Below are 24,942 nucleotides of genomic sequence, written 5' to 3' on the forward strand. Positions count from 1 at the left end.
TGCTGAAAATTGAGAGCCATTTATTTCTAGTTTGTTTTGGCAGGTGATGTTTGGCCAGCAAATCTAATATTGTGGTAAGGCCAAACGTTTTTGAGTTTACCCATCTGTAACCTCCACACAAGCTACAGAATTTTAAAAATTCAAAGTTTCAGAATCTTTTATGCATGATGAACTCTGATTTAGTTTTCATTATCATCTGTAGTCTGAATCTCTGCTGATAGCTTGAGAAAACTTGCCATATCAAATTACCACAAAAAGATGTCCAGCCTATGGAAATGAACAATGAGCAACATCTATTTGACAATTGTCTTTTACGTTGGTTGAGATATACTCTGTCAAAAACACCACCACAGATCAATGATGGCATCTAAAGAGGCAAAGCGCATACTCAGAAAAGACTATTGAAAATAAAATATGATCACAAACTCTCATGGATGTGGTGCCAGTTCATGTATTTATACACACATTTTTACTGTTGCTCACTTAGACTTGAACACATTGATGTTCATGGATGGGGTAGACTCTCCACAAAATCGATATATGGGTTTGGGATAATTTTCCTCTATTAGGGCAAAAAAAAAAATATTTGTAGTTTCAGATAGATTTACCATGTTTATTTTATGTATAATTTATCATTTTGAATGGTAGCAAAAGTACTTAAAGAAGTAGAAAGAATCGGAAGTGTGTTTGTCATTCATGATGGTGATCTGCATGTTCAAAGAAAGGTAAATTCACTTCTGAGAATTGAGCTCATCTTAAGCCGTGGGCAACAGCAATTAAATTGTCATCATCTGGAGAGAATAACATAAATCTGCACAAAACAATTTAATAGATCTTACAGTGTTTATGGTATAAACTTGAATAAATGGTAGATTTATACATGAACAAGCAAAGCCTCTCATCATTAAATAGTAGTTAGTGTAAGTGGACAAGTCAAGCTGTTTGTGCCTTTTTGTTTCTTTTCAAAGAATTGTAGTGGGGGTGCCTAAGTGTATGATTCAGAAGGGAGGGAATATCATTTACTGCAGCATGTGGACAGGTTTGAGTGAGAGCAGATTTCCATGCAGGAATGAAATATGAGCCAGGGAAAACACCCCTTTTTGAACACACTCACAAGGCCTGATTACACGCCCCACAGCTGGAGTTAATCCAGATTCCTGTTTAATTAAATAGTAGCAGGCATTCTGCTGCCTTACATCAAAATGCAAAAGGATGGAGGTGAAATGCAAAATGTGACAACCAGCTCTCCTCATTGCTCCTGAGAAAATATAAGTTTTATTTAAAATATTTTAATGAAAATCTATTCACTGTGCAGGACACATTTTAAATGCACAGGGTGAATTCTAACTGCATAGAGAAATGTATGTGATAAAGTGATGGCTTGGTACTAACATTTTATATATTGTTATTGAATAAACTCCCTATGAAATAACCTGTGCTATAATTTGTTGTGAGATCATCCTATTCTGGGTCTGCATCATCAACCTGCTTTTGAAAGAGAATAATCCAAACTTTTCTTTCCTTTCCTAACAATAAAACCTTCAGCTGAAGGATGTCTATATGAGAAAGTGTCCCATTATATACTGTGCCATTTTAAATCTGAGCACTTAGTGTTAGCATTTATATAGCTAGATGCAATTTTTTTCACAGGTGAGAGTTGAAATTTCATCAGTCTTTGGGGAGCAGGAACTCATCTATAGTGCAGGTCAAGGAAGACAGGCACCATCCAAAGTTAAAGGTGTGATAGAAGTAAACAGGTGACAACTTTCATACAAACTTAAAATAAAATATACATTCTACTTCTCCCTAAACAGATTTTATTATTCTGTTAATCTATGACATAAGTATACTGATTTCATTGCATGACAGAGGCTATCTGATTCAAAAAACACAGATTCAGGGAAGCACAGAACATGTATATTTGCTGTCATGGAAGAATGCATTTTTTTTCCAGCGTATCATCTCATGTAGGAAACAATAAACATACATATTATGGGGTTCTGCATTTTTATAGCACCATATGGTAAATATGGATAGCATCCTCAATGAAAAAACAATGGCAACAACCACTAGCCTCTTGGTTTTCTCCTATGAAGAAACATAAGTGTTGAGTTGGCTTTGTTATTTGGCTGCAGTCAACAGCAAAGAAAACTGTTGACCATGGACAGCAAAAAGGTTCTGGCTCATTGAGGAGAAAGATGACTATTGGAGTGGTAAGCAAAAAGTGGAGGTTAGAGAAGCCACATTTTCCCCAGAAATACTACTGGTTCAGTCTTTAAAAAAATATTTATTTCTATACTTTTCCTCAAAAGTATAAAGTGGGAGCAATAAATGAACCTGAATTGCAGATAGTTTAACAGTGATCAAAGTTTAATGCTGTCTTTCTGTTACTCCTTATTAACTAATGTGACACCTTTCATAGATATTACTACGCCAAAAATCAGCGGGATTAAGCAAAAGTATAAAACATTTCTGTGCCTATTGAGAGCATTCAGTCACATTACATTAGAATAAATTATTTTCTAACAGTATGAGCACTACTGTCTTAAAGAAGAAGCTACACTGACTGCCTGCTCATTTTGCCTAGCACATTATTTCCAGTGTAGGCGATGGCTTAATATGCATTCTTAAACCTTGCTGTGACATGTAAGAGGCCAACTAGATGGGCAGTAGGTCTGATGTGGCATGGTCATTCTTATATTCCTTATGATGGTTCTTAACTTTGTGTCTGTTTTACCATTATCCTTTTCATAATTTAGGCACATTCTTGAGCACATAAAAACATATTCTTTATTTTACACGCCTTAGCTGCCCCTATCCCATTGCCCTCTGTACCTTCTGTCACAGTCTGAACACACTTCTTCTCCCTAGCATCCCTTTCTAAGTTTCTCCTTAACTCTTGACCTTTCAACTCTGTGAAACAACATTTAAAGATTGGCCTAAAGGATAAATTATTAATTCATTTTCATCTTTCTCTGCACCTTAATTTCATAGGCTTGCCACTGTAGCAGACTTGGCGGGGATGCAAAGAATGGCAATAAATGCATTCAGTCTCCTAACATCGAGAAAACAGAGCAATAATTCAGAGGAAGAAGACGGCTGCTCTAAATTCTACTTAAAATATTTGCAAAATCTTTCCAAGGTGGGTACCTGTCTGGTTTCAAACCCATCCTCGATTTGCCTCTTTTTCTTCTGTTTTCTGACCCCAGAGTTATATCCCTCTTCACATATGTGAAAGAGAGTCCTCAGAAGTGATGCTTTGCTTCAGGTTTACTCTCCCAGACAGCTCTTGGGGGCCAGGGTGCAGCTGGCCTCAGCTTGCACTACCCCACTGCTCCTGGCTCCCATTCCACCCTCCCTGATGTTCCTGGCAATGGAGCTGTGTTGGAAACGGGCTTCTGGGCACTGTGCTCTGGGCAGTGTGTGCTAGGATACAAACCACAGGTAAATCATGTGCTCTACAAAATGAAGCATTTTGATCCAAGAGTAGAGGGACATCGTCTCCATTTTCTTGCCAGCCACATCACAGCCTGTGCAATACATTCACTTGATGACATTTAAAAGGGCAAGGATCTGCCATCACAGCAGCTTCACCTATATGTGTTTTGTGTGTATTCCATAGATGCACAGCAGGTCTGCAGGGCTCCCAAGAAACCCTACAGGGCTCCCATGCTGGGATCATCCCCCCTGTGAGATGGTGGTGTTTTTCTGGCATGAGGATGAGATCACATCCCTCCTGCAGGAAGGCAGAAGAGGCAGGGATGCCCCAGACTGGTAAGGATGCTGTCCTACAGTTTAGTCCTATATCCTGGTGCTACTGGGAGCACCCTGTCTAGTTTGTGTTTTCTCGTTGCATCATAATTGTTTTATATTTAGGTTTTGTCCTCTCTCTGATTTTTTTTCTTACTTCTTCAGACTATATTTGACCATCTTTACCTCTCTTGATGTATTACTCCTACCTGCTTCTTTTTCCTGCAATGCTCTTATTTTTCCAGATCTTTATAGCCACATATCTGCCCAAAACAGAGAACCTAATTTTTAAGGGAAACAAACTCTAACTTGAAACCTAGTTTCTGTTTTCTCAAAATAGACTTTCCACTTCTCATGACAATTTCCCTCCTTCGCTCAAATCCAGTATTAAAAATTGTTGGAAACGTTAGCCATCAGGATTAAAAATAAACATTTTAATAAAATGTCATTTGGGTTTTGAATGACAGAGCAAGGCTGTGTGTATAATATACTATAAAAAGCCTTAAAGACCAGTATATTATGCAAAAAAGTACCAGCTATTCTTTCTGAAGATGTCATTTATCAGCATCTGAGGAGATTATTTGAGTAGTTTAACAAACATGAACTAAATTGTAATGTTTATCAGTTGTCCTGTTTAACTCTAAATAACATAGAAGAAGATGGCTCTTAAAAATGAAATGGACATCAATCAATATACATTGCCAACTAACATGAGAGGTGATATATAGCCCTGTAGAAACAATGCATGTGAGGTGTGCTGCTGGGGGTCACTTTACCAGGCAAAGGAGAGAGGCTGAATCATACACCTTGGGCAGGCACAGACAAGCACTCTGTCATTTTAATAATGCTCTCATTGCAGAAAGTTTCACCAGTTATGGCCATGATGCTTAATTGCCCTCATTTATCTCCCTAATAAGTGATGTCATTGAGTTAGAGCTGTTGAACATATACAACTGGCAAGTCAGTAAGTAAACCTGCTATCCACACCTACTGAGGAGAGTGGGGTGATAAATGGGAATAAGAAATGCAGCAAGGCCTTAAAACTATTCATAGTGAAATTTAGACAGCAAAACAGATATTTCATTGTTTTACTTCTCTACGTGTCTGAGACCATCCACATTTATTGAGAACTTAAAAGCTGAAAATACATACACAGAAACCCCGATTCTCTGAGTGCAGAAGCAAACCCATTTGTACTGACAGCTTGAGAGTTTAGGGGGTGACACCTCTCCTTTGGTCCTGCTGCATCTTCTGTAGGTAGAAATAGCTGCAAGTCGGCACCATGGATCCGTCACTCTGTGCACAGGAAAAAAAAAAGTGCTTTCAGCTCCAGTTTTTCATTCCTAGCAAGGTTTTCGTTTTGAATGATGTAGATGAATGAAAACAATAAAAAGAAAAAAGCAAACCAAAAGCCCCCCAAATGGCTTTACTCAAGCTGAGTGAACAAATAGAGAAAAAACCCAAATACATTCTTAGCAGTGAGTCTGCGTTATCTCCATAGGGTACAAATCACTGCCATTTCCAAGTCTTTATCTCCCTTGCAGAGGTTACCACCTGCTGCATTTCCAGGAGGTCTGGATGGTGTTGCCATGTCCTGGCCAGGGGCCGTCAGTACTGCTGTGTTTAGGCAGGATGATCTGTGAGCATGCAGGCAATATGTCCAAGGTGGCTGCAGTTTTGTTTGTTTACTTACTTGTTCTCCTATATTTTTAGGCGAGGAAACTTTCTCTAAAAGGAATCTGTTCTGACAGATCTCAGCTTTTGGGGCCAGTCTGGAGTTTCTTCTCATCTCAGATCTGCCCCTTAATGGGGGAAATTGTGAGAGGGCTGTTAATATCCTTCCTAGCAATCCTCTTTCCCCAGTCTCAGGAATTAAATGGCTGGAGTTTGACAATCAAGAAAAGTTGCTTAGTCTCTGTTAACCTCTGTGTCTACAAGGGCAGAGAGCAGCAGGACTTTACAAGTCTGAGCAGGCTAAACGTGGTCATGCAAGATGATGGGAGTCTTGGGGCATCCTGTGCTGCTTCATGCAGGAAATTAGGTGATTATTGGAAATAACTTCCTGGGAATTGCTAGGAAAGCATAAAGGGAGTGAGGGAGACTGAGCATGAGTAGAGAAAAACCAAGGGGCTTCTTCAGGGCCAGAATTAGGTAAGAGCCTGCGTGAGAAAATGAGAGATAGAGCAGGGGAGGACCAATGACCTGCAGCAAAGCCGGTCTCCTCAGGCTGCTCCTTTCTCAGAACTGTTTTTTTCTCTATTATTCCATCTTTTTCCCAACTGGGGAAAATGCTTTTTAAAAATGCTTCCTGTTTATGGCGTGGCTTTAGATTTTTTTTTAAGGTCTTGCACCTCTATCTGGAGCACTTAAACTGCCTGTGGGCAGATAGCTTGCCACCGCAGCGCCGAGAGACTTCCTCAGCAGAGTTCACAACTGCGGCTAACAGTTTGGGTGGTTCTACTAAAAATACATTACACCTGGAGATACTTGATGACTCTTTTCCCAGAGCTGATGAAAATTACTGTTACTTTTTTGAAGGGAATTTTCAGGAAGTGTTAAACGTATCTATAATAAGAGGAGTTGGCTTTAAACGTAATATTCACCACAGCTTTGAACTGTTGGTAAATCCAGTTTGCTTCCTACAATATCCCCACATTTCTTTATGGAAATAACTTCACACTGTTGGAATCTGTGAGAAGGAAGGTGATATGGGTCATGAAATTATACCAGATTTTAATTTCTACTGTATGAAATTCATAGCGTGCAGGATCTCAAACAGCAGCTACCAAGTTAGATTGTATTCTTAATATAGACTCTCAAACCCTTTTATGATTAAATGTTGAATTTTCCTACATGAAAGCACAAAAGGTTGATGCTGTGTGGGAAGTTCAAGGTACACAGATTACAGGGTGTGAAAATAAGGATAGAAAGGACTTCTTTTTTTTTCATTTTAGAGTCCTTTTAAAATGTTGGAAAAATGTTCCAGGCCATTTCAAAACCAGTGTTTTTGAAATGTTGTTAGCATGATGAACTATTACAAAAATTATGGGCTAAAACCTTTATTTTGACTGGTGTTAAAGAAAATTTTAAATCAAGAATTAATTATTACTAACCCACAAACTCAAATTTGTGTTTAGAAATGATGAAGAAAAATACTTCGGTTTGCTCCAGTATACCTTTAAAGCATTTTAATATTCCTAAATGAGCAATTTGGTAAAAATAATGCAACTTTACAAAATGTTTGAATTTTACAGACACAAATTTATAAGAATTTCACACAGTTGTCTGTGGTAGGGCAAGCACTTGGTCTGTGATGGGCTAGGGATTTACTAGGACCAGAAGCCTGCAGTAAAAGTAGGAAATAGAGACAGGAAAGGAAAAAAAAAAATAAAAACCTCTACTGCACAAGTCAGAAAGTAATGGAAAATGGAAATGAGATGAAGATAGTCTTGGGTCATTGACCACCTCCCTAGGAAGCCTATTCAAATGTCTGACCACCCTCTCAGTACAGAAATGCTTCTAGTGTCCAGTCTGACCCTCCCCACAGGCAACTTTGAACCATTCCCATGTGTTCTCTCACTGGGTACAGGGAAAAGGGATCCACACCCTGCTCTTCACTTCCTTTTATCCTCCAAAGCAGACAAACCCAAAGTCTCAACTGCTCCTCACAGCCTTTCAGCCATCACACCAGCTTGGCTGACCTCCTCTGGGCTCATTCAAGGACCTTTACAGCCTTCTTAAATTATGGGCCCAGAACTCCAGAGAGTATTCAAGGTTTCTCATGTTTGTACCTTTTGGGTTTTTTTCCTACTCAATTTGTAGATAATATAAAGTAATAAAGGAGCGAATTTTTAATAAGCTGTGAACTAAGTATAGTCTTACAACAAAAAATGTCAAGGTGTGTTTTAAACTAAAGGCCTTTTAGAAAGCAGTAGGGTTAATTTTCTGAGTTTCAGTGAAGTTGTTCTTGATGCCTAAGTAAATATCACACAGCAATATTAGCATAACTAAGGAGGGTATTATTTGAATCAAAATATAGATATATACCAAACTAAATGATTCAAAGAAAGCTGCTTTGGGTGATATCAGGGTAATGATGTTGTAAAACATTATTCCTGACTGGTAACCTTATCTTTCACACCCTTTGCAAGATATCTAAGATGCCATATTAAAAGAGTTTTAAAAATAAATAATTTTTTCTACTTCCTGAATTGAAGGGCTTTTCATCAGAGCATAAATTCAGTATAAAAAAATAAAAAAAAAAACTTTGCAATTTTTCTGCAAAATTAAACACTGCTATCTGAACCATTGAGATAAATATATTTACATATTTCAGGCTAAAGATCTTTTGTAAATGTTTTGTTACCACATTCAAACCTTTCAACACTTCCCCCGAAATCACATTATTCTCATGAAGATACAACAAGAAGTCAAAGAATAAAATGTAAAAAGCTCCACTTCAGTAAAATGAAGGTTGTGAAAAGAGCTGACAGCATCCAGGAAGCTCAAAGTTACAGCTGACAGCCTGTCCTTAACTCATGCTGTGTGAAAAAAGCAAATGGCACTAATGCATATTAGCTGAGCCCAAAGTTTGAAACCCTAAGCCCATCCCTCTTTCTCTGTTTGAGTTATGGGAGCTGTTGCTTTGAGGTCTGATTTTCAAAATTGGCTTCAGTGTTGCTGTTAGAAGGCGTGCGTGGCACTTACACACAACATAAATCTTTGCTCAAAAGCTCTGTTTTGTCCAGGCACCTGCTGCTGCAGCAGCCTGGACACAAGATGTTGGTTACAAACACTGATGTGTTTCTGCAGGCTTTGAAGACTCCACCAAAGGCACAACAGCTTGCTGTACACCTCTTCAGAAAACATTTGTTTGACACGCTTTCTACCTTTTACTCTGGCTATGGTTTATTGGCCTTGTATGCATTTCTGACTTGTGACGCTCAATAAGGGTAAATTTAACAAGTGCACCATGTATGTTTACAACCTCTGTGGAAAGCAGAGATGATCCATCTGTGAAATCTGTTTCTTTCTAGGAGCTGGCTGACACCTGGGACAGAGAACGCTTCCTACACTGGCTCCATTCCCAAAGTCAGCTCTGGTGATTCTGGTTGGGGGAAATAACTGCATTTTAACATGCTATGTAGCCAGCATAAGGAAGCAGGACAGATTTCCACTCATGACTTGAGACTTTTAAGTGTAGAAACAGGTTCCTTGAAAACTGAGTAAACCACCTTTTGCTAGTCCACAGCCTAAGAAATCTCTCTTGCCCTTCCTAATATACCACGTTTTCAGCTAAAAATAAACACTTTCTCAAACTGTTTAAGTCCTACTATACCTTTTAAAAATAGAGCTTAAGACTAGACAAGGTGGACAAAAGTGTGTCTATCTTCTGGAATTTCTTTTTTGCCAAACCAGTGATCAAAACTTCAGTACCTGTAATCCATAAATCTGAAGGATTCCACACAGGTCAGTATAAGTAAGGTGTCTGCAGGATTCTGATGATTACTTTCTCTGAATGCTCCTTTTCTTCAGTGTTGCTCCCTGCTCCACAAGGTGCTGGTGTTGCAGTGCACTTGTATTGCAGATTAATCTGAGCAGGTTCCATAAGAGTGAGTTTTGACAGTGTTCACCAGTTCTTGTTCACCTTCCTGCCCAATCCTGACAATGTCTCCTTAACAAACCTGAGCTCAAACCACTAGTGGAAGATGCTGGTATGATACTAATACTAATACTAGTACTAATACTAATACTAATACTAATACTAATACTACTAATAATATAACAACATTAAAAAAAAAAAAAAAAAACAAAAAAACAACCAACCAGCCGCCAGACTAGAGAAGGTACTTAAAAAAATTAGAAGATCTGAGATAAAAAGGTGTAGCGAACATGACAGTCTGTCAGTAGAAGTCTGAGCTGATAAAGCCAGCAGTTTGTTGAAATGTAACGGCCTTCTACTAAAATGCTAGGAGAGTAACAAGGCACCCATGCAAGGAAAAAAAAAAAAAAAGCTGAATGAACATTTTAATTAACTCATGTGCAATTTTAATTAAAAACATAATGTGTCAGGAAAATGAATAATGCCTTGGGGCAATAAAATAGCTAGATTTTCTGTTCAGTCTTCTGCTTCATATCTTTTATGGAAGAAGGATATTATTGTTAAAATGAAAAAAACACTCCCTTCAGCCTGCTGCCCCCTTCTCCACACACATCTAACAAGAAAACTTAATGTAACAAAACCCAAAGGTGTGGACAAAAGGAACAGGATTAAATCAGAGCATGGTACAAGATATGCTGTGCTACCATCATGTTGGTTATGTCACTCTTCTGGCTTTTAACAGAAAAACTTCGACCTTCAATTTCCAAGTCAGTGTTTTGATCTTAATAAAATATGCTCAGAAAATGTGGATGCCCATTTTTTTTGTGTGTGAAATATTGAAATATTTGAATATTATCAGGCTTTGATGACAAAGTGGTAGTCTCCATCCTTAACTGATGAAACCATTTTAAGCCATTGGGATTCTATTACCAATAATCACATGACTTTTTAAATGTGAAAAAATAAGGCTTTCAAATATTAAAAGGAAAATGAATTAAGCATAGGGGAAAAAAAAGTTGAGGAAAGTTAACTTTCCCCAAATGGAAAATGTATAATGTCCAAACCTATTTATTTCTTTTCTTTGCCCAGATACCACTCACTGAAAGAGATTTGAAATTCTAGCAGCTATAGCGTAGCCTGGGGCAAAGGCAGGGTCACAAGCACCATCATCTAACACATTTTAAAGGCTGTCAGAGATGTTTCTTCAGTCTCTGTGTCCTCAGCAGTCCCAGAGTCACTGGTTTGCTGCAGGGACTTGCTACCTGGTCATACCTTTTCTGTGGTTCACATCATTTTGACCGTAAATCACATCTAAACTGTGAGAAGGCTGTTTGCCTTAATATGCTCTGAAAGCGTATGAAGCTTTGTGTGCACAAAGTCCTGGGCCACATCCAGTCCGCAACACATTTTGCACAACTCTGGTCTCATAGGCTTCCATGGGAAGTCCTGACACCCAGCATCTCCTCTAACCCACACCCCCCCTCCCACACCCCTTCAGTGTGTATTCAAGACACTCGCAGGAAAGAATTTTTCCTAATATCTAATATAAACCTACCCTCTGCCAGTTTAAAGCCATTTCCACTTGTCCTATCACTACATGCTCTTGTAAAATGTCCCTCTCCAGTTGTCTCATAGCCTCTTTAGGAACTGGAAGGTACTAGAAGATCTCCCCAGAGCCTCTTCTCCAGGCTGAACAGCCCCAACTCTGCCAGCCTGTCCTTATAAGAGAGGTGTTCCATCCCTCATGGCCCTTCTCTGGACTTGCTCCAACAGGTCCACATCCTTCTTATGCTGGTTGCCCCAGAGCTGGACAGAGTGCTCCAGGTGGGGTCTTGCAAAAGCAGAATATACAAGGCTGATCATCTCCCTTGATGTGCTGGTCATGTGTAGGTGTTTTTAAAGTGTGTTTTAATTCTCATTTTCCTGCTTTGATTTTGATTCATAATGAGTTCCATTAATTTCCCCAAGTCAAGTGTGTTTTGCTCATGACAGTAAACAGTGAGTGATCCCTCCCTGCCCTTACCTCAATACATAGGCCTTTTGTTATATTTTCTCTCCCCTCTTCAGCTGAGGAGGGGAGAGACAGAACACCTTTGGTGGGTACCTGGCATCCAGCCAGACTTAAACCACCCGATTGTTCTTCTTTTGGTGGTTCTTCTTTTTGAACATTCTCAGGAATGTTCAAGGACAAACAGATGCAGTTTTTTTCTTCCCCAGGACAGAGGGTGGTGGGAGACTCGTCTGAGCCTGGTGCCCACCCAGCAGAAGCACCTCTGCCTCTGGGGCTGCAGTGGTGTCAGCTGCACCCTCAAGCATCAGTACATCACAGCTCACAGGCCAAACTCAAGAGAGAAAAGCCAAGCTTTAGATCTCAGTCATCCAGAAAATAGTGGAAGGCTTGCTGCAGAAGCATGCAGGAATTGGAAATTTAACAAACAGGAGGTAAAATTCAGCCTCCAAAGAGGAGCCTCTGCCTCCGAGGTCATTGCATTTAAAGTGTGCATATGTTTACATTTGCATAAATCACTGAAATTTCTGAGTGCAATGTTGTAATGTTTTCCAGAGCCTGAGGGGAATATCTAACCTGATTTTAACTGTACAGAGGATTCCTTTCAATACTGTTTTTTTAAATGCCTCCTCAGACCTGTTACTTGTCTTTTCCCCTTTTTCTTTCCCATCAAATTTTGGGCCTTAGCTAATAAGTAAACAAACAAACAGTAATATTCCAGGTTGCATGCACTATTGCTGAACAAATGCATTTTAACGATATGTCTGCCATTTCTGCTTGCTTCTCATAAACAAGCTTGCTTTTGTCATGGCAGGACTGCCACCATAAGAGTTAATTTATGCAAATTCTGGATAATATTCAAGTTTAAATCTCTTCTTTCCCTTTCTTTTTCCCCCAGTCATTCACTTGATTCTAAGACTGTCATTCACTGAAGGAATAATAAAACAGCATTTGATTTAGGAGAGCAATCACAGTTCATGTTTCAAATCCTGAATATTCACAATAAACTGAGACAAATTATTACAGAATTATTCATTAAATTGCTTTGAATAACAAATAAATGTTGTGGAATTACAGTCTGAATGCAGACTTTCACAAAAAAGGCAAATACAGTAAAATTATTTAAATAAGTTCTTCAGTGCTAACTAGGGTTTAGACTGCTATACACTTGGCTCATATAAGCAGCAAGTTCCTTTGTAATTTATCCCATTGGTTTCAAAGGGATGAACAGTACTGGTTCAATCTGCAATATAAAAATTTTGCCATGAAAATGCCCAACAATACAAAAGAAAAATATTTTGACGGCTTGATGCAGTACCTTTTTTTCTGGCCATAGGCTAGAAGGACCTGAAAAGATGTGCTTACTCTCACAAGCCGTAAAGCAAATTTTTTTCCTTGTATCTTGAGTCTGTTTATAGACTTACACCAAGTGCTGTGAAGACTTACACCAAGACTGTGAAAACCATGTCCTTAGGTGAGCTGGGATGCCTGGTCTGTGTATATAAGAGACATGCTACCTCTGATAACAGCAGCTACAGGGATTTGTAGAGCCTGAACTAAGCAGGCAGGGACTGAGCAGAGGCTCCAGAAGGCTAATTCCAGAAACTGGCTAACAGTTATTTTCTTTAAATTCCTACTTAAATCACTTTGGTTAAAAACTATTTAAACCATTTATTTGTATTTTGCTTAGTAAGGATTTGTTTGCATCAAAACTGGAGCCAAAATTCAGTTGGCCACATTTATTTTGGTAGAAGTCCACATGGGGACACTGCTGCAATAAATCTGCCTGCCTTTGAGACAGATCAGGATTGAAGTGTTATAAAAGTACAGCTAGTTGCAAAATCAGAGTTTTTCACCCACCTCATAAAAAGGTAAAGGTATTTACAATTAATCTGCAGCACAATGAAACACAGTGGTCTCGCAGATACCAGCAGCAAGCTCTGTCCATCCCTTTTAAATTTCCCTGTATGGCAAATACACATGGTCAAGAAAAAAAAAAAAAAAACAACAAAACTTTTCAGAAATTCAGAGGAATGAGGTTGGCATTGATCATTAATGTTCTCTGTTGCAGATGCAAAGATAATTAATGTAATCTAGCACATCTTGAGGTAAACTAATGTGCATACAGATATAAACAACAATTCCAATCTCTTAAAGAGTGCAAAGCTGGTGCTTATTAAAACAGTTCATAATCATTCCTATTTCAAGTTCTGCATGAGAATGTGCTGTAATGAGGAATTTAAAATTTTCTAATTAGACATGATTTTATAAAACACACAGATAATTAAAACGGTGAGGATTAGACAGAGAAGGATGAGAAAACACTGTAAAACAGACAGAAAAGAAGAAAAAGGGTGTAAATAAGGAAAAAACCCACAAAACATCACCGATGTATCAAATTTACCCTGCAAAATTTGTAGTGTATTGAAGTTTTAGTGCAAAAAGCTGCTATCAAACATTTTTATAAGGTCATGCTAGCATAGGTAGATTCATACTGACATTTTTATTTGATTAAAGGATGCTTACTAAGCCTTGGGGTTTATTTTCATAAATTTTAGCACTTTAGAACAGGAAATTGAAGTCTATAGTCCATTGCTGTTAAAACTGATCAAAACACATAGATAATAGTTCTTAGCTGTAGAGCCATTGCAGAGCTATTTACCCTGATTTGTATTCAGTGAAAGATTGGAACAAATAAAAAAATATTTTCTATATAATTTAAAGAAGGAGGGTGGGTGATGTTCTGCTAAAAGACAGGAAGGGGTAAGAAGCTGACTCTACAGTGAGCAATTCTTTCTCTTCCACTACCCAGTGTGGGTACCCGGTGGGATGCACAGAAACCACTCTACAGAGCAGTCTGTTTGAAGATGAAGGTGACAGAAGATGACTTATCCTTGTTAGCATACATTTGCACCCCAAGAGAAGAGTGGTCCTATTTCCTTATTTTTAAGGCATTCAGGAAGATGGGTTCATTTTGCCTTTGTAGAATTAACAGAGACATTTTTAAAGGCTTGGGAATGAAGCTTTAGCTGGGATACTCATTTTGTTTTGTGTTGTCACTCAACCAGCTGATTTTCCACAACGGTTTAAGCAATTCCCAGATTGTAACAGGAGATGCCACACACTAGATAGATACTGAGCAAGCGCCTCTCCAAAGAGTCGCTGCATTTCCAAATGCTCCATACCAGTGGGAGAAATTCAAGGAAGTACATATGTTGCTTCTAGCTTCCACAATATTTTGGGTGTGACTGACTAGACTCATATGTTCCCATATTTCACCAGCAGATAAGTATTGGACTCAGAAACAATTCCACCCTATCAATATGAAAGTGATGTGTGAAGCCAAGAATGATATTACTTAAGATCTTGCCAACTCCCCTTGATCAATAGATGAAGGTCAACTCACTCAAACACATAAAACTATTTCTGATAAACCAGTTCTAGCTGCATAGCTGGGAAAATGTTCATTATTTAGGAGCTAATCTGCATATATAAAAGCACAATGTTCCTTTTACTGATAAATATCTATCAATGTTGCAAGTGATAATGTTTATTTTGTGAGGATTTATCGTCTTGACTAAATCTATGACTGATAGCAAACAGAAAGCATTCAAAACTCATCCCAAAGTCAACTTGCTGCGTAAAGAGATCTTAGTATGATGTTCTGATAAACTTGTTCAGCAAAAAACCCTGATATGTTGCAGCAGATAAAATCTCTTTCTTCCTCTTGCAAATAAAGACTAAAAAGCTCGCTTTGAAAGAAGTCCGAAATTGGGCTACAAAGACAATAATAGCTAAACTAGAACCTCTTGAAAGAACCTAAAATGATATGGATGAAAAGATTCTTTCCTTTTTCATACCATAGCAAATCAAAAGTAGAGATATTTGACATTACAATAAGTTTACTTTTGACAAGGATGTAGAATTTCATGAAGCAAAGTCACCTGCAAGCTAGTACTGACTTGACACTCTCTTTTCTCTCCATTCTTCATCTATACACTGAAAGGATGTCTCTGGTTTCTGGCACTTTTATCTTAAGCTTCAACAAGAATACAGCTCCTGGTAATAATGCTGGTTAAATGTAAGCAGCGGCAAAGACCACAGGTTTCTACATGTGCAGTTCAAAGGATTGATAGACATGTTCAAAAGATTATCTCACTCTCAGTGGTTAGATCTTCTAGATTGTCTTAGCTGTGTGCGTGACTGCACCAAACTCCAACACAGAGTGCAGAAATAGCATTAGTTTCTGCTCCAGCATGATTGTATCAGTGCCACCGTGCCCACCTGAAGCCCCCTGGCTTCACCTGCCTGGCAGAGGCACGATCAGCTGCGGGGGACACTCCCCTGTTTCTCAAGGAGATTCAGGGAGCGGCTTAGCCTGAGCACTATGCTGTCTGCCTTGTATGGAGGAGAGGCAACGTCCGAGGAGGCAATAAGGAGCTGACTCAAGGCTGGGGAAACAGTCCCAGTTTTAATCCAAGCTCCGAGGAGCTCTGAACTCCAGAGGATCCAACAGCCGAGAGCGAGCTCTTGCCTCTTACAACAGTTTAAATACAGGGGTGGTAACAGTGGGAAGGGAACACCCATTAACCAATGAGGGGATTTGAGGGAGTGGAAGGTGAAGGGATAGATGGATACAAAAACCAATAGGGGAAGTTTAAGGGAGGGGCCCCTCGATGCCCAGGGTAGAAGATTCTGGAAGAGTGGGATGGGGAGCTGAGTGATGGACAAGGTACCGGGAGGGAACAGGGGGATGACTAGGCATTTTCAGGGGGATTGACATTGAGGGAAAAGGCAGGAAAACTCAGGGTAGAACCATCGGGAGAAAATGGGGAGTAGAGGGACAAACCATTACAGAACAATTACAGAACTGTAAAAACACAATACAACATATCAGGGATGCTTTCTCATGTCATCTGTCCTCCTCATAGAAGGAAAGTAAAGTTTCAAAGGTAAAAATGGATCACACTTCATTTGAGGTCAATCACACATGAATGTTGGTGAACAGTGAGGCTTGCTCACTCCACAGGGTTAGAGGTAGGATTGGTTTGAACCAAAGTGGCTCCATACAGACAACAAAGAATGTCTTTTAGCAAATAATCAATGCCCGATTTTTTTCTGACAACTTGGTAATGGAGGAGCTTTGACTATGAAGGCACAGAGCTGGAAATAGCATTATGCACATTTATGATACATGGTTTTGATCAAAACTCAGATAAGAAAATTGTTCCTTTACATAACCTTCATGACCTTCAGGTTTGTCAAAATTGTTGGAATTTATGGACATGGAAATTTTCTGAGGCACTGAGGTAAGGTGATACTTGCCTTGGCTCAGCAGGCTTTAATATGAGGTAACTTGAGGTGTGCAGGAGTGGTCCAAGAATGCCGCAGTTCATTCTGTCATGTCATGTGGATTCTCATGTTTGATTTCTTTATTAACAGAGTCTTTCTGCCTAAAGGGGCAGAACAGACATGTGTATTGTGTATCTACTTCCTCTTCTTGTTGCTGAGCTGTATCTACAATGGCCTTTTAGCAATCCAGGCCAGGTTTCAGTGGCTTGCTATTTCAACCTGCCTTGGTCTAAAAGCAAATGCCAGAGAGCACCCTGAGAGCCATAGTTATATGCTCTCTAATTTTCAAAACAAACATTAGAGGCTTTAATCCCTAGAACTCAGAGATGCCTCACTTGAACAGTGGCCATCCAGCTTGGCTTCTATGTACAGATGTGCAGGGCTGACAATGACAAAATCCTCTCTTTATCAAGTGATGCAAAATATTTCTATATCCAATTGATATTAGAAGCTACTCAGGGATTTTTGACTGATGGACCAAGGAAAGAAACTACCTGAGATAGAAAATGGAAGATAGAAAAGGCAATCAAAGATGTGTGTTAAACTGCAGTTCTCATAATTTTATAGTTTATTATATTAAGCAGTTTGTGTTTATGTGGTAGGAAGAGCACAAAAATATCATCCCTCCGTAAAGCGTTGTTCTGCAATACTTTACTTTAGAATTTCATCAGGGCCAGTGAGACCTAAATAAACCCCAAGATGCAACCAGCTCATTTGTGTCTTGCACTTTAATGTTACAGTAGCACGTGCTTTTGATGGTTTTATTTTTTTTAAGGTGAGTGAATTCTTATTTCTTCTTATTTCTTCTCATCCAAATGCCAAAAATTCATGAATCAAGCTTTGTTCAAGGTGAACAATAATTTCAAATTTTTTTTTCTTAGTGAATATCTGAACTGTTCCTGTCAAAATGCATTCTTAAGATGTCTCTTCCTGCTTTTTCCGAGTAGATAGTTTAATTTGGAATACGCTTTGAAAGGTTTTCACACTATAGATGGGCTATTGGGAGCTTTAGAAGGTAAGATTTGATTATTGAACATCCTTGGAGAATGTGTCAGCCCTACATGTAGAAGAAGAAGGAAAAAAAATATCAAAAATCCTTTGACGGAAATAATTTGTAAGTAGAGACACTGACAAGGATTATCTAAGACAGAAAAATGTTGAGTCTTGGACATCAAAAGTCATAATTTCCCACTGTAAGCAAAAAAGGACCCTGTTTTTTAGCAGAACAGAGAAGTTGGCTTTCACCACTGCTGTCGTCCCCAGCTGCAGAGGTGTGAAATGTTTACTTAGAAAGTGCAATTTTTCACAAACAACAATGTAAAAACATTCATACCTATGGGAAAACCCCATTTCCATACATGTGTGAATGTATCAAAACATCATTGATTCTATCCACTGTGTTAGCTGCAAGAATATTTCCTGGACCGACCTCTTTCCCTATGTCTCACTTTTGACTTTGTCCCCATGGGTGAATTCTGATGTGGTTCCCTGTTGCTTCTGTTCCCATCAGGACCTCCTGATCTTGTGTACCATCCCACCACAGTGTGGCCCTTCTCCTTCCCAGTTCCATCTACCCTGGGGCCATGATGTCTTTCTCCATCCCTAATTCAAAAAGTTCTAAGTGCAGGCAAAAATATTTTAAAAGGCAAAAACTGGTTCAAGTCTCAGTAAAACCAGTGTCCTACTCATGTTTGCTTGAGACCTTTGGAGAGCAATGTCAACCCAACCGGCCTTGGATTATCCCTTCAGAGCCACATTTCACCTGATAATTGAGTTAAGCAAGTAGTTATTCCTATAGCCAGAACACATGAATGGGATGATAAGGGGAGACTGATTTATGATCACTTGGTATCTGAAAGGTGTAGCATTCTATTTAACAAATAGTATTCCTCTAGATTAGAAAACATCATAAACACATTGGAAAGCTTTCAGCCCAGACCCATCCACCACATGTATTTTTTTAACATTTTAATTTAGCTATCTGGTTTGGATTACATAAATAAGAAAAAATGAATTCAGTATTTTCTTTCTAAAATAAATCAATTGTGCTACACTGGAATTACTGATTAGATGGAGCATTAGGGAATGTATAAAACTGCATCTTTAACAGACATGACAACATTTCTCAATGAGAATCAAGCAGTTTGCAGTGACCTTCATGTTGATCGGTGGGGGGTCAGTACTGGCATTAAATCATTTTGATTCACAGATGAGATCAACATATTCATATTTGTTTGCCAAATGTGTATTTTAATTTAAGCTTCCTCTGATTGATGCATGTAATTTATGCTGCTTAGAACTGAGGCATCATATTTTTCTTTTTTCCTAACTAACCGGGGGAGACTTTCTTGGAAACAGATAAAGGAAAGAGTCCAGTAATTTGTAGCAATGTGACTACAGCCACACATGTTCTAGAATTAATATTCTTCATTAGGGTGAGGAGTATCAGCTGTATATATACATCAGGATTTTAATTAACTTGGTCCCCACAACAGGACACATGATTCAAACTGTTTTTCCTTTATTTCATATTAGATTAAAAAAAAACCCAAAACAACATGATGTAAAGTTAAAACAGAAAAACAATAAAACCAACCCCATGCACATGCAACAATAAGAAACAAAATCTAAGCATTTTAATAAAGGTCAAGAATATTTCTATAAGTCAGAGTTAATCCTCAGGAGTAACTTGCACTGACAGTTTACAGAGCAGTGCTCTGACTGAGAGATTACCAGCTATACCTACCCTGTGTGGCCCAGACTCATTCATGGGATTGTTTAAATCTTTTTAATGTATTTTTGGGATAGACACAATTTCATTTACAAGTGACTTGTAATTGGCTACAAAGACTGCAATTGCCCTGTACTCTGACAGATGGGTTGCCTTTTAGGTGAGCCCTGAACACATTGTCCAGGGGAAAATGTATCTTACACTGCAAGTGACTGGTTCACATTTCCCTGACCTCTGTGTAACCAGACTGATGACTGAAGTTGCAGCTGTGCTGGACAGGGACACTTTTCACTAATCTGGTTGCTCAAGGCCCCATCCAACGTGGCCTTGAACACTTCCAGGGATGGGGTATCCACAACTTCTCTGGGCAACCTGTTCTAATACCTCACCACTCTCACAGTACAGAATTTCTTCCTAATATTTTACCTGAACCTTGCTCAGTTTAAAGCCATTACCCTTTATTGTAGGCATGTTTGCATATGTGTGTATTCAAGAGAGAGAAACTGATAAACTCACATGCAGTCCTATATACACCTCTCCAGAATGCACATAATGCTGCTTAGAGGAGACAAAGTCAGGGAGGAGCTCCTTGCTCACCACATGCAAGGATTTGCTTTTGAGGCTCCTTGTTCTCAGATCAGCACCAGACAAGGCACTTCCTTCTCTGACAAGATGATTTTTATCCTTTCAATAGAAATTGCTATTGTGCTAGAGGATTCTTACGCCAGGCACTAACATTGAATTAACTTAATTTATACAGTTTGTGTAATGTTGTTGGTTGGAAGCCAAAGCAAGGTAAGCTGAACTGTTGCACCTTTTATGCTTTGTAAAAAAGACCATGTTTCAACACAAAAGTCAGCACTGGTGTGGTTGTGATCCTCACTTTTAACAAGAATTGCATCCCAACACAGTTTATTTAATTAAAGAAATTTAAAAGACATGGACAAAGTATTCATGCAGCTAAATCTTTTGGAGTTAACTTTGGTATAATTTTTGCCTTCTGACAAAAATTTAAATTGGAATTTAGCTTTTGATTACAAACCTTCTACCCCATCTATTTTAGATATCCAAGACGTAGTCTGAGTGACTAATATCCTAAATTCTTTATACAATTAACAGAAGACCTATATTGCTGAAAAGAGGCAGACCTAATGCTAAAATCAGGACAGATTCCCATAGGTCTGAACCAGTGGAAAATAGATACACTGCAGAGAAATATGAAGGATCCTGATATGCTAACAAAATATTCTAGGGAGCTTGGCAGAGAGTTTTATAAGAGTATAATCCTGGTAAAATTCTTTGCTACTTTCCAGTAAATCTTTTTTATTTGTGTCTAGTGTCTTAAATTGTCCTGTTAACCAGAATAATAGAAAAGACAATTTTTATCGATCTGCAGACTCTGGAGGCAGCTGACACTTTAAATCTTTGCATTTCTGATAAGATAAAACACATATTATAAGGACGACAAATTGCACACAATTATGTTTCACTATGCTACAGTGATTTAGAAGATAATGTCAGATGGTTAGCTTTTTTTTAATAATTAGGCATTTTGCTATTATAGCTCACATTTTCGGTTGATAATAAAAGAAAAGCTATTTATTTTGGCTTTAACACAAAGATGTTTGAAGCTTCTCTGAGAACACAACACTCTCCATTTTTTTCTGGAGGAATAATTGTATTGTTTTGGTGGTAAGAAGAAATCAAACTGGGTGGTTATGTCTGTTATATAACAAATCAAAATGATACAGTAAACCTACAGTACATCTAGATATGTATGCCTGGAAGCAGATCTAGCAGGCAAAATGCAGGTCGCACAGCCCCTTTGTTTATGACAATCACAGGTCATCAAAATCATCACCTGTCTGTTATCAAAGCCATTTATCAGCTGATTATTTCCACCCCATTATTTCCTGCACCGTTCTATCCACCAATAATTTCAAGATATTGACATATATTCCTTAAAAATAAAAGCTCACGCTGTCTCTGCAGGTTGATCGGATGAGCTCTCTCTTGTACATCGGAAAGCTGACTACTTTCCAACAACTTGATTTCACAAATGGAGAAACAGCATCTGTTTTCCTGCAGCTCCACATATGGCTCTCACTGTTGCTGCGCAGAGCTAAAGCAGGTAGTCCCCATGAGCACAGCCCTCGGGAGCCCTGCAGCCCCCTGGGACCGGCCACCGCCACTCGTCTGCAGGGGACATGGGTTCCCCAGGCACCTGGAACCCTGTACTTGATCAGCATATGCAAAACATCCCTCCCAACCTCAGCCTGTGGGGGAAAATACTCAAACGGGTTTAGGACTCCTGTGCTGGTCTATTTGGTGTGGTGATTTCAACATATTTACTCCAAGGCATGATTGCTCAAGGACTTTAGAAAATGTCTAGCTGTCATCAGTGGAGCCTGAGGGGACCTGAAATAATTTGCAGACAGAGGGGTGTGTGCATGTGAAGAAAGGAAACAGAGCAGCTATGCTAGAATTAAGATAAAATGCACGTACTTTTTTCTGCATGGCGCGTGAGTATTTTTGGCTCTGTTATATATCCAGCAGATCTTCATGGCCCATTCAGGAGTTTGAACCTGAAGTCAAATAAAAATATCAAGGCTTTTTTTTCTCCCCCCCCTTTTTTTTTCCCTCCTTTTCACAGGCTTTTTGTGCTTGCGAAGGTCAAGGGACTGACAGTGTCAGAAATTGAATTTCTGAATACATCCGCAGTCCAGGTATATTTCAGACAGATGCTCTCATTCTCACTCTGCCCTGCCAATGACCTTAACCCTGAGTTGGAAGGACAACTCAATCTACTATTAAGAGGAGAGGTGATTTAGTCTCCAGCCATGCTGACAGAGTCTTGGACCTCTCTGAACACAGTTTGTCATTTGTGCTGAAACATCAAATCATTTGGTAATGTGAACTATCTCCCACCAGCGATTAAACTGAGACTAATTACTATTCTTTCCCTCTAAAATCTGGCTCTGAATAATCCCAGTGATAAAATTTTTCTCTCTGTATTTTCCATCTTCATAACAAAATGTAATGCATAACTATCTATTTAACCATCTAGCTATGCTATTGTTTCCAAGTATTGAAGGCCAGACACAAGAAAAGACAAGACAATTTTCTATGACCATTGCTGGAGACTGCACTATATCAGGTTAGAACTTAACAAAAATCTGGCTTGTTCAAAACTGTCATTCCTTTCTTCAAAGCATTTATCCGCATCTCCAAACCCACCAACTGATCCCCAAAATCTGAAAAGCAATTTGGGTCAAATCTAACATTGTTAAATAACTGTAAGCCCTCCGGGGAGGTGCCATCTCAGCTCATGGCATAAGAAAATCATGGTCCAGGAGAAATGTTGACACATGGCAGCAGCAAAGCATCTTTAAAAGAAAATAGCACGAGTTTGGAAGCCAATACAGTCCATCTTTGGGGCAGAAGGAAGAAAATATAGCCCATGATTACAATCCCCACAGGAAAAGGACTGCCGGCAGCACCTCAGGAATGACCTCAGACAGACAGGCCTAGCAGGTGGGGCTGGAGAAGGTGAAAGTAGTCAAGTAAGAGATTAAGAAAGAGTGAACATGAAGAGAAAGTGGAAAGGAAAGGGAAGACAGAAGAAAAAAAGGAAAGCAGAGGAATTAAAGTCAGTGAGAGGATGGATACGGGGAAAGATAATGTCAAATGAACTATTTGGAAAATGAGACAACAATCCTAATGTCTTATATCAGCTGAAGGAAAACAAAGCTCAACATGATTTTGTTTGATGCAGGTAAGAGAAACATCCCATTACTGAAATCTGCGACAGGCTACCACATTGTTCCACTCTCCTGTGTCAGGAAAAAGCTGCTAGTGTTTAACCAGTCAGGGTAGACATCAGACTGTGAGGGACAGGGAGAAAGAGAAATGCCACCTAGGCTGCTATTTTGCAGGATGGCAAAACTCTTAATTTTCAGTAGGGTGGGGAGCTGAGAAAAAGTAGATCTTACCATGGTTCCATGGCAAAAAGACAGATGTATTGATTTGCTTGACTTATTGTGGCTTTAATCTTGCCCTAAATTAAATGTGTGTTGTGAAGCAAATGCTTTCTGCATTCTCTGCAGAAATGAAGCAGGTGAAGAGTCCACTGTTCCCTGAACTCAGAGGGAAAGACAAGTTCAGGTTTCCGGGGATCACACTCTCTCATATTTCGGAGGGGTCACAGTTTTCTTATCAGTATGTAGATATCTGGGTACCTCATTTGGAAAAATACCAGCACCTACACTGAAACTGGGAGGCCAGGAGGGAAACAGAGTCCTGGTGTGTTCTGTGCCTGCCACAGACAGGAAATGTGGCAAGCAAGCCATGGGTGTCTGCTTTATATGACTGTTGAATATCTTTGAATGAACTGAAATACTGACACATGAAAAACTGTGGGATTGATTTAATAGTTACTTTCAGCACTTGGAGAGTCAATGCACTGTACAATAAGTACAGAAATTCAGTGCTTTCCAGAAAATTTACAGAATAGCACAAATGATCATTGTACTACTGCACTCTAAGTGCCAAAGTTTCTGTTTATTTGAAAACCTCCATTGTGAACATATTATTGAAGATATATTTTTATTTGATTTGTGGTAAAGGTGGTAATGAGAGACCATTGTTTCTGTTAGGCTAGGTTATCATCTTTGAAAAGAAAATATCCGTGTCCAGTCAAATATAACAACATCTTCTAGGAAAAACACTGACATACAAACCATGTAAAAACAGGCACTGCAAAAATTTTAAAAATCAGATTCATCTTTCAACACTGAGGTCTGTGTTTTTAGGTTGATTCAAGCTTAAATGTAGCACTCCATTTCAGTTAGTGAAATGCTGTGCATGCATTTGAAAAGAGCAAAATTTCTCCCTTAGAGAGCAGTAAATTTTCAAAGTGTTTGCAGTTTGTTCTTTGCAGATGGATGAAAAAAGGAGGGAATCCACCTCAGAAATTATTAGAATACTGTCATAGTATCATTCATCTTGGCAAAAGTTGACTGAGCAGATGATGAAGATCCACTTAACTTGGACTCAATCAAAGGTTTTGCTATTTTCATTTCACAGGCCAGATGTAGCTCATCACCAGTTGGAGACGATTTCAGAAGAGGTGTTAGAGTTTGCTGGTCCAAGAGACGATCTGATCCAGGCATCAAAGGGAGCCACGAGAGAAGTGTGTACTCTCCCCCTGCTTGCAATTGTCTGCGGTGCCGCCTGCTCACTCCTGAGAGCCCCACGCCACCATCCCAGGGCAAGGGCTCCTGCGCGCCCCTCCTCAGCCTTCCCTGCCCTCCCCACGGACCGTCCTGCTGGCAGACAGCTAAAGAGCGCAGTCTTGGTGCCTGCACAAAAGTGAGAAGGAATTGCTAATAAACACAATCCTGGGTGCTGGGAAAATCAGGAGCCAGCTTCCCGCTGTGTGTTTGCTTGACTCACTCACATCCATACGCTGAGCAAGGAGGTAGCTGTCTCCTCTCACTT

At 39.2% G+C, this 24,942-nt stretch overlaps 1 long non-coding RNA gene across 1 annotated transcript in view; it reads right to left on the reverse strand.

Moving 5' to 3' along the window:
* Positions 1-12,391: 12,391 nt before the first annotated feature.
* LOC137477432 (uncharacterized) overlaps positions 12,392-24,942 on the reverse strand; it is a 64,149-nt gene continuing 51,598 nt past the window's right edge. Inside the window, exons 2-3 of the long non-coding RNA XR_011001001.1 lie at positions 13,221-13,323; positions 12,392-12,603 (exon numbers count right to left, since the gene is read on the reverse strand). This is a non-coding gene — a long non-coding RNA (uncharacterized lncRNA). The remainder of the gene's footprint in view (positions 12,604-13,220; positions 13,324-24,942) is intronic.

This window comes from Anomalospiza imberbis, chromosome 1 (genome assembly GCF_031753505.1).
Source record: "Anomalospiza imberbis isolate Cuckoo-Finch-1a 21T00152 chromosome 1, ASM3175350v1, whole genome shotgun sequence".
Lineage (NCBI taxonomy): Eukaryota > Metazoa > Chordata > Aves > Passeriformes > Viduidae > Anomalospiza > Anomalospiza imberbis.